Genomic DNA, 10,831 nt, shown 5'->3' on the forward strand with positions numbered 1-10,831 from the left:
GTGATGGGTCTATTTTTAACAGTTATTTAAACAACTCCTTTTGGGGACGTATCGCAACACGTGGCTGTAGTGATGTGTTACAGAGCTGAGGTGGTGTTTCCTAAACTCTGCAAAAATGAAGCTCAGACAGTGAAGCGGGGCCCTCTGGACAGTGCTGGGAGGAAGGGGTGACACTGGAGCAAAGCCACCTCATTTTACAGCGCATTGAACACTGAGGTGCTGGGGACATGTCTTCCAGTATGATGTCAGGTCATGCAACACAAAGGATGGGCTTCATCACCTGACCCTGAAAAATGCACTACTGTTACTCGACCTGTAGTATGTAGTTAACTGTCCTGTAGTATGACCTCTTGTGTCTGGTCACCAGAATTGATTTGCCCACTGGGAACTGGTAAATTGAGTGAGGGGCACAGGGAAATCCCATCTTTCAGGCGAAGGATCAGAATAAACAGCATCCCACAGACAGTCTTGTTGATCAGTCCAAACTAGTCATACAGGCACGCTGCATGAGAAGCCCTTGCTTCCAGCCTTCATCTCCTCTTTCATCTCTGCTGCTTCTTCCCAAGCATGTTCTGTCCTTGGAAAGACACACACAAATAGGATAATTTTGAGCTCAGTGATGGGAGAGGTGGGAGTCCCAAAATCCACACAAGGAAGAAAACATGACTGAGAAATCTGAGGGGATTTTTAGGCTTTGGGGAATGATCCGTGAATCTTAGGCCAGGTGGTCTGATGTCCACACTACGCAGGGTTGGCCCCCCCTGCAGTAAACTCACAGTTCATGCTAAACAGCACTTCAACCTGGTGATCGTATGAGGTCTTGTGTGGGGAACATAAAACAAAATTGCCAATTAATGGGATTGTGTGAATAAAGTAAATACCTACATAATGTCCGGTCCCTTGAAGCTGATTTACCATGGAAGACTTGAACTGTAAAAAGTCACGCCCCTAAACCCTAATAAAGTCTGTGAGGAGCACAGGGACACTTGCTGCAGGATTGGGGCCAACATTTCCAGACAGGAAAAATTCAGAAGAGAGAGAATCGTAGTAGAAATTTCTTGTCTGTCTCTATGTGTCTGGTTACCAATTAATTAAAATAATCCAATGGAAGTAGGGTTTAAAATGCTTTTGAGGATAAAAAATATGTTGAAAATTTATTAGAGTCCAAATCAAAACTGATACAAGCAAGTTTAAACTAGTGCCTCTTCTAGAACAAAGGAGAAAAAATGTAGGTTAGAAGACACAACCTTAACTCACTCACCTCACGTACTTCCCAACCTCTCGTTTTATAGCCTGACCAAGAAAGCCCAAGGACGCTGTCGATACGGACACTGTGGCTGGCCTATGGAGCAGACCAGGCTAATGCAAATGCATTGACGACGATGCCTTCAGTGCTATGCTGCGTCTGATAGCCACCAGTGAAGCAGCAGAAATGTAAACCTCACTGTGAACCAGTAGCCAAAAAAGAGTCATCAGAAACCCAAGTTCTCTGTCTGACTTCTATGTTTGTACCAGCACCTTGGGACACAGCATCCTTGTGCCTCCCTTCCTTTACCTGTGAAGCAGAAATGGTGATAGCGATAGTTACCTTGCTAGCAAAGCACACTGGACTTCTGTGGCTGTCACCAGTTTGAGTCTTGCACAGGCTAGGAAGTTTCTTCTTTCTTCAGGCTTCAGAGCGATGACTACAACTGCAGCCATGCACAGATTTATTAATAAGCGGTCTCCAGCTGTGGAACCAATTCCTGCCAGATTATCAGGCTCAGCCCAAGTATTTTAACCTTTCAAGTATGTTGTTACTGACATGTGTAATAATTAATGCAGTATAAAAGAAACCAATTTTCCAAACTAAGCACAGTTAATAAGCTTTGTTGTCAGTGACTGAGCCTGAAAGTGTCTGATGAAGTTGAAGAATGTGTTGCATAGGCAACTGTACAGTTGGATTACACAGTTGCTAGTTCAGGCCAACAGGATTCTTGCTGCTAATACTGCTAAGCTGTAGTGGGGTTTAGTGCCTTAAATAGGCAGCAAAATCAACATTTGAGTTTGGGTTCTTTTTAATACTTGAGAATTTTTACACTGCCAGAGCAATATAAAGGACAATTGTGCTGGTGAAAAGTCACCCTACTGTCTCTGGGATGTTCTGGAGTGACTGCAGCATCCTCAGATATATGCCACCGAAACCAATGGAAGTGATGCACCTGTTTTCTTCTAAGGATGTGGGCCTAAACTGGGAACTTTCATCTTAACACTGTCTTCGTTTAGCTCGCACCCAGGGCTAAACTATAGCAGTTTTTCTCTCACCCAATGTCCCTTCCCCAAATGAGGAAGGGAATTGGGAAAAGGAGGGAGACTTGTATGTTGAAGTTAACCAGATTTTAATGAAATGAAGAAATCAATATAAATGACAACACAAAACAGACAAAAGTATACTCATCCACAGATCACTAGCAAGTTGCTGCAGCAATGACAATGGAAAAGAAGAAGGAGCAAGTACAGGCAAGGAAAGCAGAAAGAGCCCCCCACCTTTCTAGCAAACCCTCTCTTTTATAGTGAGCTTGATGTCAATGATATAGAATACACCTGTGGGCCAGCCTGGGTCAGCTGCCCCAGATTTAACTGCTGAGGGCCTTGATCACCATGGCTGGCCACAAAATGAAACCAAATCCTAATGAAACCAGGACAAACACGTTCAATGTTTATGCCATTAAAAAGGTTTTTATGTCCTAATAGCTCTTGTATATCTTTATTCCAGGTTTGACATTTCACCCAGAACAGTCTTACTTGCAAAAGATCAACATTCGCAGCTTGGCCAGTCAGGAGGACCAGGCGTGGCACTGGACACCTGAGCTGCAAGAGCACATTCAAGCATTTTAAGAAATTATTATCTGTCAGTGGCAGGCTGTCTTGACGGCCCTCAGTGTGAGTTAATTCTAAATAGCATTTAAGCATACCGGAATGTTTAAATGAGCCCCTGTCTTGGACAAAATAAGTAATCATCCATACTGCAGTTTGCATTTGAACACATCCAGCCTAATCATACTGAAAGCATCCTCATTTTCCTTGACCTTCCAAGCTCATCCTATTCAGCAGAAGCATAGGCTTTCCCATATTGTTAAACTTAGGCTATGTTTATTTTTTGCTCTTTGCTGTTATTTCATGTTTTAATCCAGTGCCAATTACTAGGATTAGTCTTGGTAGCCCTTTTAGTCGTGCTTTGCCTCCATAAGAGCTGACCTTAAGACAGGTCACCTGTTCAGCATCAAGTTCTCAGGAAGAATAAATGTTATTTAAATCAGCAGGAACACACACTTTTCCTAGTGCAGTGCCATTATTAGTGAAATCACCGATCTGCTTCATAGCTGCATTTCTGAGGCACGACCAAAGGAAATCTCTTGTGTACAAGTCCCTTGCTTTGCAACTGGTCAGACATGACACCTCTGGCACGTAATACATTTATTAGGGTGTGATCTTCATCACCAGATTCTGTCTCTTTATGGAACTTGAGCAAGCTAGTTTAAATGGGGATCTGGTTGATATAGGACAGAACGTATAGAATACCTTGTGGTCTCTACAGTCATTAAGAGACACTGCAGCAGTCACAAAAGTCAGGCTGAGGAATACAGCAATACAAACAGAGGTGTACAGCCTCATACAGATGGAGGGTTTACTAGTATGGTGTAAATATTAATTCCCATGTGGTGTTACATGTAATATAATACCGTAAATTATTAATATTAATTCCTGGATTATTTTTTCTGTAAAATAACTTGAGCAAGGAGTGACCTATAAGGTGCATGTCTAAAATAGCTGGTGTATAGGAAAGACTCAGGTGTGTGGAGGGGTTGGGGGGGGGCTTAGGGCTGATATCTGCAACAAAATCAGACTGTATGTGGTAGGGACAAGATCAGATCCATAAGCAGCAAATAAGACTTGTTTTCATTTGGAGATTAAGTCCACTTTTTATTTCAGGGTAGAAGCAAGCTTTATCTCATGATAAGTGCCTTGGAAATTGTTAAATCTTTGTATATCATTACACCATTTGATTGCCTTCTGAGTAGGAGACAAAAAGTTTAGACTGAGGTAAGTAGGTCATTACTGGAACCATCTATTTTACCTTCTATTCTTAAGACACTTCGTCTGAACCGGTAGTTGGAAAGGGAAAACAGCTTTGTGGGGTTTATTAACAGCAATGAGCTGAACATGTTGCCAGCACTGGGCTAGAGTAGCTAAGAACTACATTTAATTATCAAATCAATGTCAATTAAAAATGAACCCAATAATTCAAAATTAATTATATAGGTCATAAAATGAGTGCAGCCGACAAGCAAATTATCATGTCAATGTAGCAAGATAAGTCAATTCTTTAAACAAAAATCAGAAATAACAATTGAGTCTTAAGTCCCAGTTATGGGTATTTTCCAAAGTAGGGAAATTAAGACAATTGACTGAATCAATTGGTATTCAAAACAAGTTACTCTACTTCAAAGTAACCTGCTACCCTTTTTTAACCCTCCCCTTTCCCCATGGCCTGAATCAGACAGCTGGATTTACCAACTTTCATTTCTCTCTGTGGCTGGCAGATCAAACTGACAAGCAGCTGAGTCTTAAATTCAGCTGCTGCATCCACCAAGGGACAAATTATTTCCAGGCTATTTCCAGATGACAAAGTTGCTGTGACACTTCAGGTATGGCACTCACCATTGCATCTGTGACTCAAGCTCCAATGAGGGGAAGCTGCATGTTCCCTTGCTGTGTCATGCCTCGCCAGGAGCTGCACGATTGGCAATGCACAGACACAGAGCACCAGACCTGCTCTAGGCATGAATAAAGAAGTGAGGCAGGTTTTAAAGATTTTTTTGTTGTTGTTTCTCAAAAGGGAGTATTGGTTGGAGGCAGCTGTGCTACTCTGAGCCAATACTTTACCTTGCCAGTGTTTGAGATCATAGAATCATAGAATGTTAGGTTTTGAAAGGGACCTCTGGAGATCATCGAGTCCAACCCCCCTGCCAGAGCAGAACCAGTCTAGGGCAGGTTACACAGGAACGCATCCAGACGGGTGTCGAAAGTCTCCAGAGAAGGACACTCCATAACCTCTCTGGGGAGCTTGTTCTAGTGCTCTGTAACCCTTACAGTAAAGAAGTTCTTCCTCATGTTGAGGTTGAACTTCCTGTGCTCTAGCTTGCATCCGTTGCCCCTTGTCCCATCGCAGGGCACAAGTGAAAAGAGGTTGCCCCTTTCCTCTTGACACCCAGCCCTCATATATTTGTACACATTAATCAGATCCCCAAGATCATACTCTCAAATGTTAAAGAAACACAAGGACAGCGTGCTAAGCAGAAGACACAATTCCTGACTGATCTGATACCAGCAGTGCTGCTGTAGCAAGGGTTGGGAAAGCTGTTGTCTTCTGCTTGATGATCACCCCATTAGAAAACTGACCGCTTTTGGGGTAAGCAGAAACACCTGAAGGAGGATTGAGGGGTGACTTGGGTCACGGGAGTGTGAGAAGAGAAAAAGAGAGGTGGAGGGAGTCACAAGCACAGAACCCAGGTCCCATTAGCTAATGAATGCATGTAGGATCAGTGTTTTACGTTAAGTGGAACAGCTTTCACAGGGACATTGAGTGCTTCAAATAAATTATAACTTGCTGGTTGGGGCTGGCTCTCGGGAGGTGGCAAATGTGGTATCTATCAGGAGGAATTTGAACATTTTTTCCCATATCCCAGTAGCCCAATAATTAACTAGGAACAGCATCACTCTTGTGAAGGCAAGAAAAAATGTTCATGCCAGAAATTCTAGGGGATGTAAGTCTAGAAGGGTTGTCCTAAAATGACAGGTATCGCTCTACGGTCCAAACTCAGGAAGGCAAGTCTGTGAGAGCTGGGACTTTACTTCACAGCTCTTCTTGTCACGTCCTCCTGACGAAGGCAATGCACAGGCAGCCTGTGCTCTGGCCACGGGGAGTCACTGCCCAGGGCCCATGTCCTCCTGCACGGTGCAGCCCCTGTACCTTACCTCAGTGCATGGTCCTCAGCCAAGAGTAATTTTGGAGCTATTTATGTCTGACTTTTTAAAATGGAAATTAAGAACTATTTTTTACAGAATCTGGAGCCTAGTCCATAGTTTCCTTGATTCTTTATTTAAAAAGAAAAAAAAACACAAGGTGGAAATTTCTTGTGTTTTCAGGGGATTATTCCACTGCCTTCCCAGATGTGAGCAGTTAATGATGTTACCATGTGCACTTGAACTGACTGTGCCTGTTCACATGATAAAATATTAAAAGGAAAAAAAGGCACAAGGAACTTCCCCAGTCAACATGTAGACAGAAATAGGGATAGGAAGAAGAGCTAAGAGGGAGAAGTTGAATTCTTTTGAAGAATATGGCCATCGGAGTTGCAACACAGAGGTCAACAGAATTCTTCAGCAAGAAACTTATGTTGAAGTTTCTTGCCCTTGAAAAACAGAGACATCAGGCCCACAAGATCTTCTAACTTGTCCTCGTTTAGCCTGCACCTAGGGCTAAACAATAAACAGTTTTTCTATCACCCCATGTCCCTTCCCCAAATGAGGAAGGGAATTGGGAAAATGAGGGAGACTTGTAGGTTGAAGTTAAACAGATTTAATGAAATAAAGAAATCAATATGAACAAAGTGGTTTTCAAATGTGAGCTAAGTATTATCACAAAAAGTGTTTTTTTTAGTGGTCCAGGATACCATCTTGGAGCACAGATCCTACTGACAGGACTCTGTTCTCAGTTCCTTTATAAATATTGTGGATAGCCCAGACCAGATGTATTAAGCGTTCCTCCTGTTTCAATCTAACATTATAAATTCTTATTGAATACAATATTTTTGACTATTCACAGCCAAACCTTTCCTTTTCTTAGGCTGTCAGCTCTTGCTGCGGGGCACTAGGTCCTCTGTTCATCTTCAGGCGCTGCTCACAAGAATCTGACAGAATCACAACTATTTCTTCTTTTAGCATAAGGGACACCCCAGCCCTGCATTTGGAAGCATTGCACCATTTAGGCACGTTTCCCCAGCAACACTGTCTTTATTTTCAGTTGTATCACCAGAAAAGAAGGAGGCTGCCATCCATTCGCCCACCCACTTACGATTCCCTCTAGACATTCTGTCCTTTTATTTTTGACATCATTTAACTAGTAGGCTTTCCCCAGTTTGAAAAAAGCACTGGAGCAGTTAGCATGTGCTTTGTTGCGACATCCTTATTTCTCTAATTTACATGCAGCTTCCTTGAGCACTCACTTCATTAAGGAAATCGTGTCACTGAGCAGTGACTGATTATTTTGTTCTCTAGGAACGATGACAACAGCGACACACTTGGCTTCATTCTCTTGGATAACTCATGGTGGTAGGTTGTGCCTAGCACTGTTGTTGTCTAAATGCGTTCCTGTTACAGAAGTTATTGGGTCATATCAATTTCTGCTGTTCTTTCAGTGATGTTGCTGGAGTTAGAATAGGGAAAATTCATTTTGGCTATGTTTTCTCTGAACAGAAGGCAGGAAGCTCTGCTTGACTGCTTCTTTCCTTGTTTTATTGTCACACTGTAGTCAGTATGAGGTTAACCTTAAGCCACCGCATGCAGGTTTCATCTTATCCAAATCCTTCTTCCCTCAGGAAAAATCCCTTTTCTTCACTAGGATTTTACAACTGGATAAGTGAAGTGCATTACTGAGTCCATGGTGAAAATCTGCTTTAAAAAATGCCTGTTAATGGTAGTTTCATACTGAAGTTACTTCAGCACTGCCTTCCAGAGCTGCAGGGAAGATCATGGACTGTAGCAGCATCATTGTTATGTGCCAAAAACTCAGCAAATGACTAGAACCTGTCAGGCTACCCTGTAAAGTGAATGTGTAATTTTTTAAATGTAACACCAGCAGAAATTGTATGCACAAATATGTTTCTTGGGTAGAACAGAGGACATTTAAAAATATTTCTCAATTGATGGCTTGGATTTTGGAAATATATCCGACATACTCTCTAGAATTTGTTTTTGAAATTTTGTTATGCATCATGAAGCTTTAATATAGTCTTTATTGGCTTCTTTAATGTTGTACTCATATATCTTACTGCATTTCATTATAGATGAATTGGTTTTTAATTTTACAGCCCTCCTCACTCTTCCATTAAACACTATCCACTTTAGACACCGTATTGCTGGCCAGGAATATGACAACTTTATCAACAGAAAGAAAAAGAAAATTTAAATTGCATGCAATTAATTTTCCTGTCTCTGGACTATTCATCCGACTAAATAAGCACAATATGATCTCCAGTTTCATATGACCTCATGACAGTCTCATACTTTTAGCTGTCTCAAATCCCTGAGGTTAGCAGTGATAAACCAAACAGGACTCACCAGTTATTGCACCATATCTTTTTACGTTCATAAGTGATGAGATGCAGTCCCAATGTGTCATCTCTGCTGAAACCTCTCCCCAGTGAGATGTACGTAGGAGAAGGTGGCTGACATTACCATTGGTGTGGCTGCTTGTTTTCTTTTTGAGTTTTGCCTTTTCCTCCTTTAGCAATTGAGTCTTTCCAGGTAAAAACCCTAAGCACTCTGTTTGTTTTTAAGTGTGGTGTCCTACAGCAAATTATACTGTGGAGGAAAGCCTGTCTTCTCCAGTTACATGCGGACAAGAATGCTAGAGAGGCTCCAGCAGGTACTGCATTTGACAGAATATGAGGGACAGAGCACTCCTCTGCCAAGTCATAACTTGGTTTTCCCTATGGATAGTCACTCTGAGAGACCTAGCTGTCTGCTACTTTCTTTGTCATTATTTTCCTCAAGTCATGCTTATTCTCTCTCAAATTTTTCCCCTTCTTTTTTGGCTTGGGAATAATTCCTTCTTTATTTCAGAGCCTCCAGAGGTGGCAGAAAGTGCAGCAGTTGCCATTTAAGACAGACAAGATGCGTTCTCAAGATGTGTTAGTATAAAAGGGAAAAGAAAGCTCACCTTATTGCATTTCATGCACAATGTTGCTAGCATTGAGGGACGTTCTGGTGCATAACTATCATAGGGAAAAACTGCTCATAGTTTAAACCAAATCAAGATTGAAGAGATTCATTGATTTATTAACAGCACATAATTAATCAGCAATTGGTGAATAACATACTCAAGAACAATACTAACAGATAAACCACACACTACACACTCACAAACTGTTACTGAACTCCTACAAATCTTTGAACACCCTTCTGTAACTAATCCCCAAAAGTTCAAATCTGGCACAGGGCATGACAAGTGCTCACCTCCTCCCCTGGGTGGGGCTTCCCTCCTTGCCCACCTCTCCTTTGGGGGATGTGTCTGCTGTGGCTGCGTGTGACCCCCCATGGCTCCCAACACCCCCTGAACCCCCATGCCACCAAGGAAGCCCCATGGGGCCACAGGCGCAGGGTCCCTCTGCACCGTACTCACCAGGTCACCCCCTCTAGGTGCCAGCTGTGTCCCCCATCCCACGTGGATGCTGCACCCTCCATGCTGGGCAGGGGCCATGGTGCTGTGGGGCCAGCCCTGGCACTGCCAAACCCTGCTCTGTTCCCATCCCCAGAGCACTACCCTCTGTTGCAAATTATGGTGCATCTTTTGTACTTCTTTTCAAGCTCACTCCTTTGTTTCAAAAGACTTCAATTCCCTGGTTACTGTTAAATTCTGCTGATGGTCACCTTCCTCTTTAGCAGAACCAGTTGGCAAATGTCCTCTCAGATGGTTTCTGGCGCTCCACTCATGCATGCTGTTTACACTCACATTCCTGTCTTACCAGGCCATTTTACCAAGGGTGGTCCACAAGAGCAATCCCACACACATCATTTTGCTGGCAAGAAATACTTATAAAGAAGAGAAAGTAAATGGAGGTGGGGAGTAGGAGCTACAAAATGTCTATATTCCCACCACCATGTTATCATTCTCCCTCACTTGTCTGGCCGCTGCATTGTATTACGGGAACTCTTTTTCTAGATATTTATGTCTAACAGTGGGTCTGGATCTTTGACTGGAAACTTTGATCCCTGCTGGGCTCAGCAAGGGCTCAGCAACACGCAGTCCCCACAGCAGAGACAAAGTAAGCAGAAGGGCTTGTTGAGTTGGTCTGCAGTTTTGGAGGCATGGAGTCCTCCCCTGAACAGGGAGACCCCTCTCAATTCCAGGTTTGGCCTACACGGAACACCTAAACTCAATAAGATAATGTGTAAATAGGGTGTTAATGGAACCAAAGTCTGTAAGACAGAGTCCTTAATTCTATGCCTCTAACAAAAGCCACTGTGCTTCTGCAAACAGACCTTTGGGAAAGGACAACAATTTAAAAAACTGCAATCATATTTATTTGAGGAGATCAAAAGCTTTAAAAAGACATTCAGCTGTGAATTCAGTCCCATCTGAAGGAAAGCCTGCCTTTTGTTTGCCAGTGACTCTTGTGGCCACCTCCTTACAGGCAGACCAGGCAGATCTCTGCAATCTGCCTTAGGGGATGGGTCATATACACTCTGTGCATGAAGGGCTCTGGGGCTCACGTGTGTGCAGAAACACACCTTGTGGGTGAGATGAACTTCTCAGTAGAGGCTATAGGGGAGGTGTCACTCCTTACAGGCTATTTTGGACCCTAATCTAAATAGTATAAACACGGCTCTTAGTGTATTGTTGTTTGCCAGTCTGGTCTGATTACTAGACTCAGGAGTCGCTGTTTCAATGAAACTTATAGTTCCAATATTTTCAGGCCAACAAAATGCTTTAAAAGCTGAAAAGCTCTTGCTTTTTGCTACAGTAAAGCTTTTGCGGAGTGATATAATCTAATGAAATAAGAAAATA

This window comes from Nyctibius grandis, chromosome 2 (genome assembly GCF_013368605.1).
Source record: "Nyctibius grandis isolate bNycGra1 chromosome 2, bNycGra1.pri, whole genome shotgun sequence".
Lineage (NCBI taxonomy): Eukaryota > Metazoa > Chordata > Aves > Nyctibiiformes > Nyctibiidae > Nyctibius > Nyctibius grandis.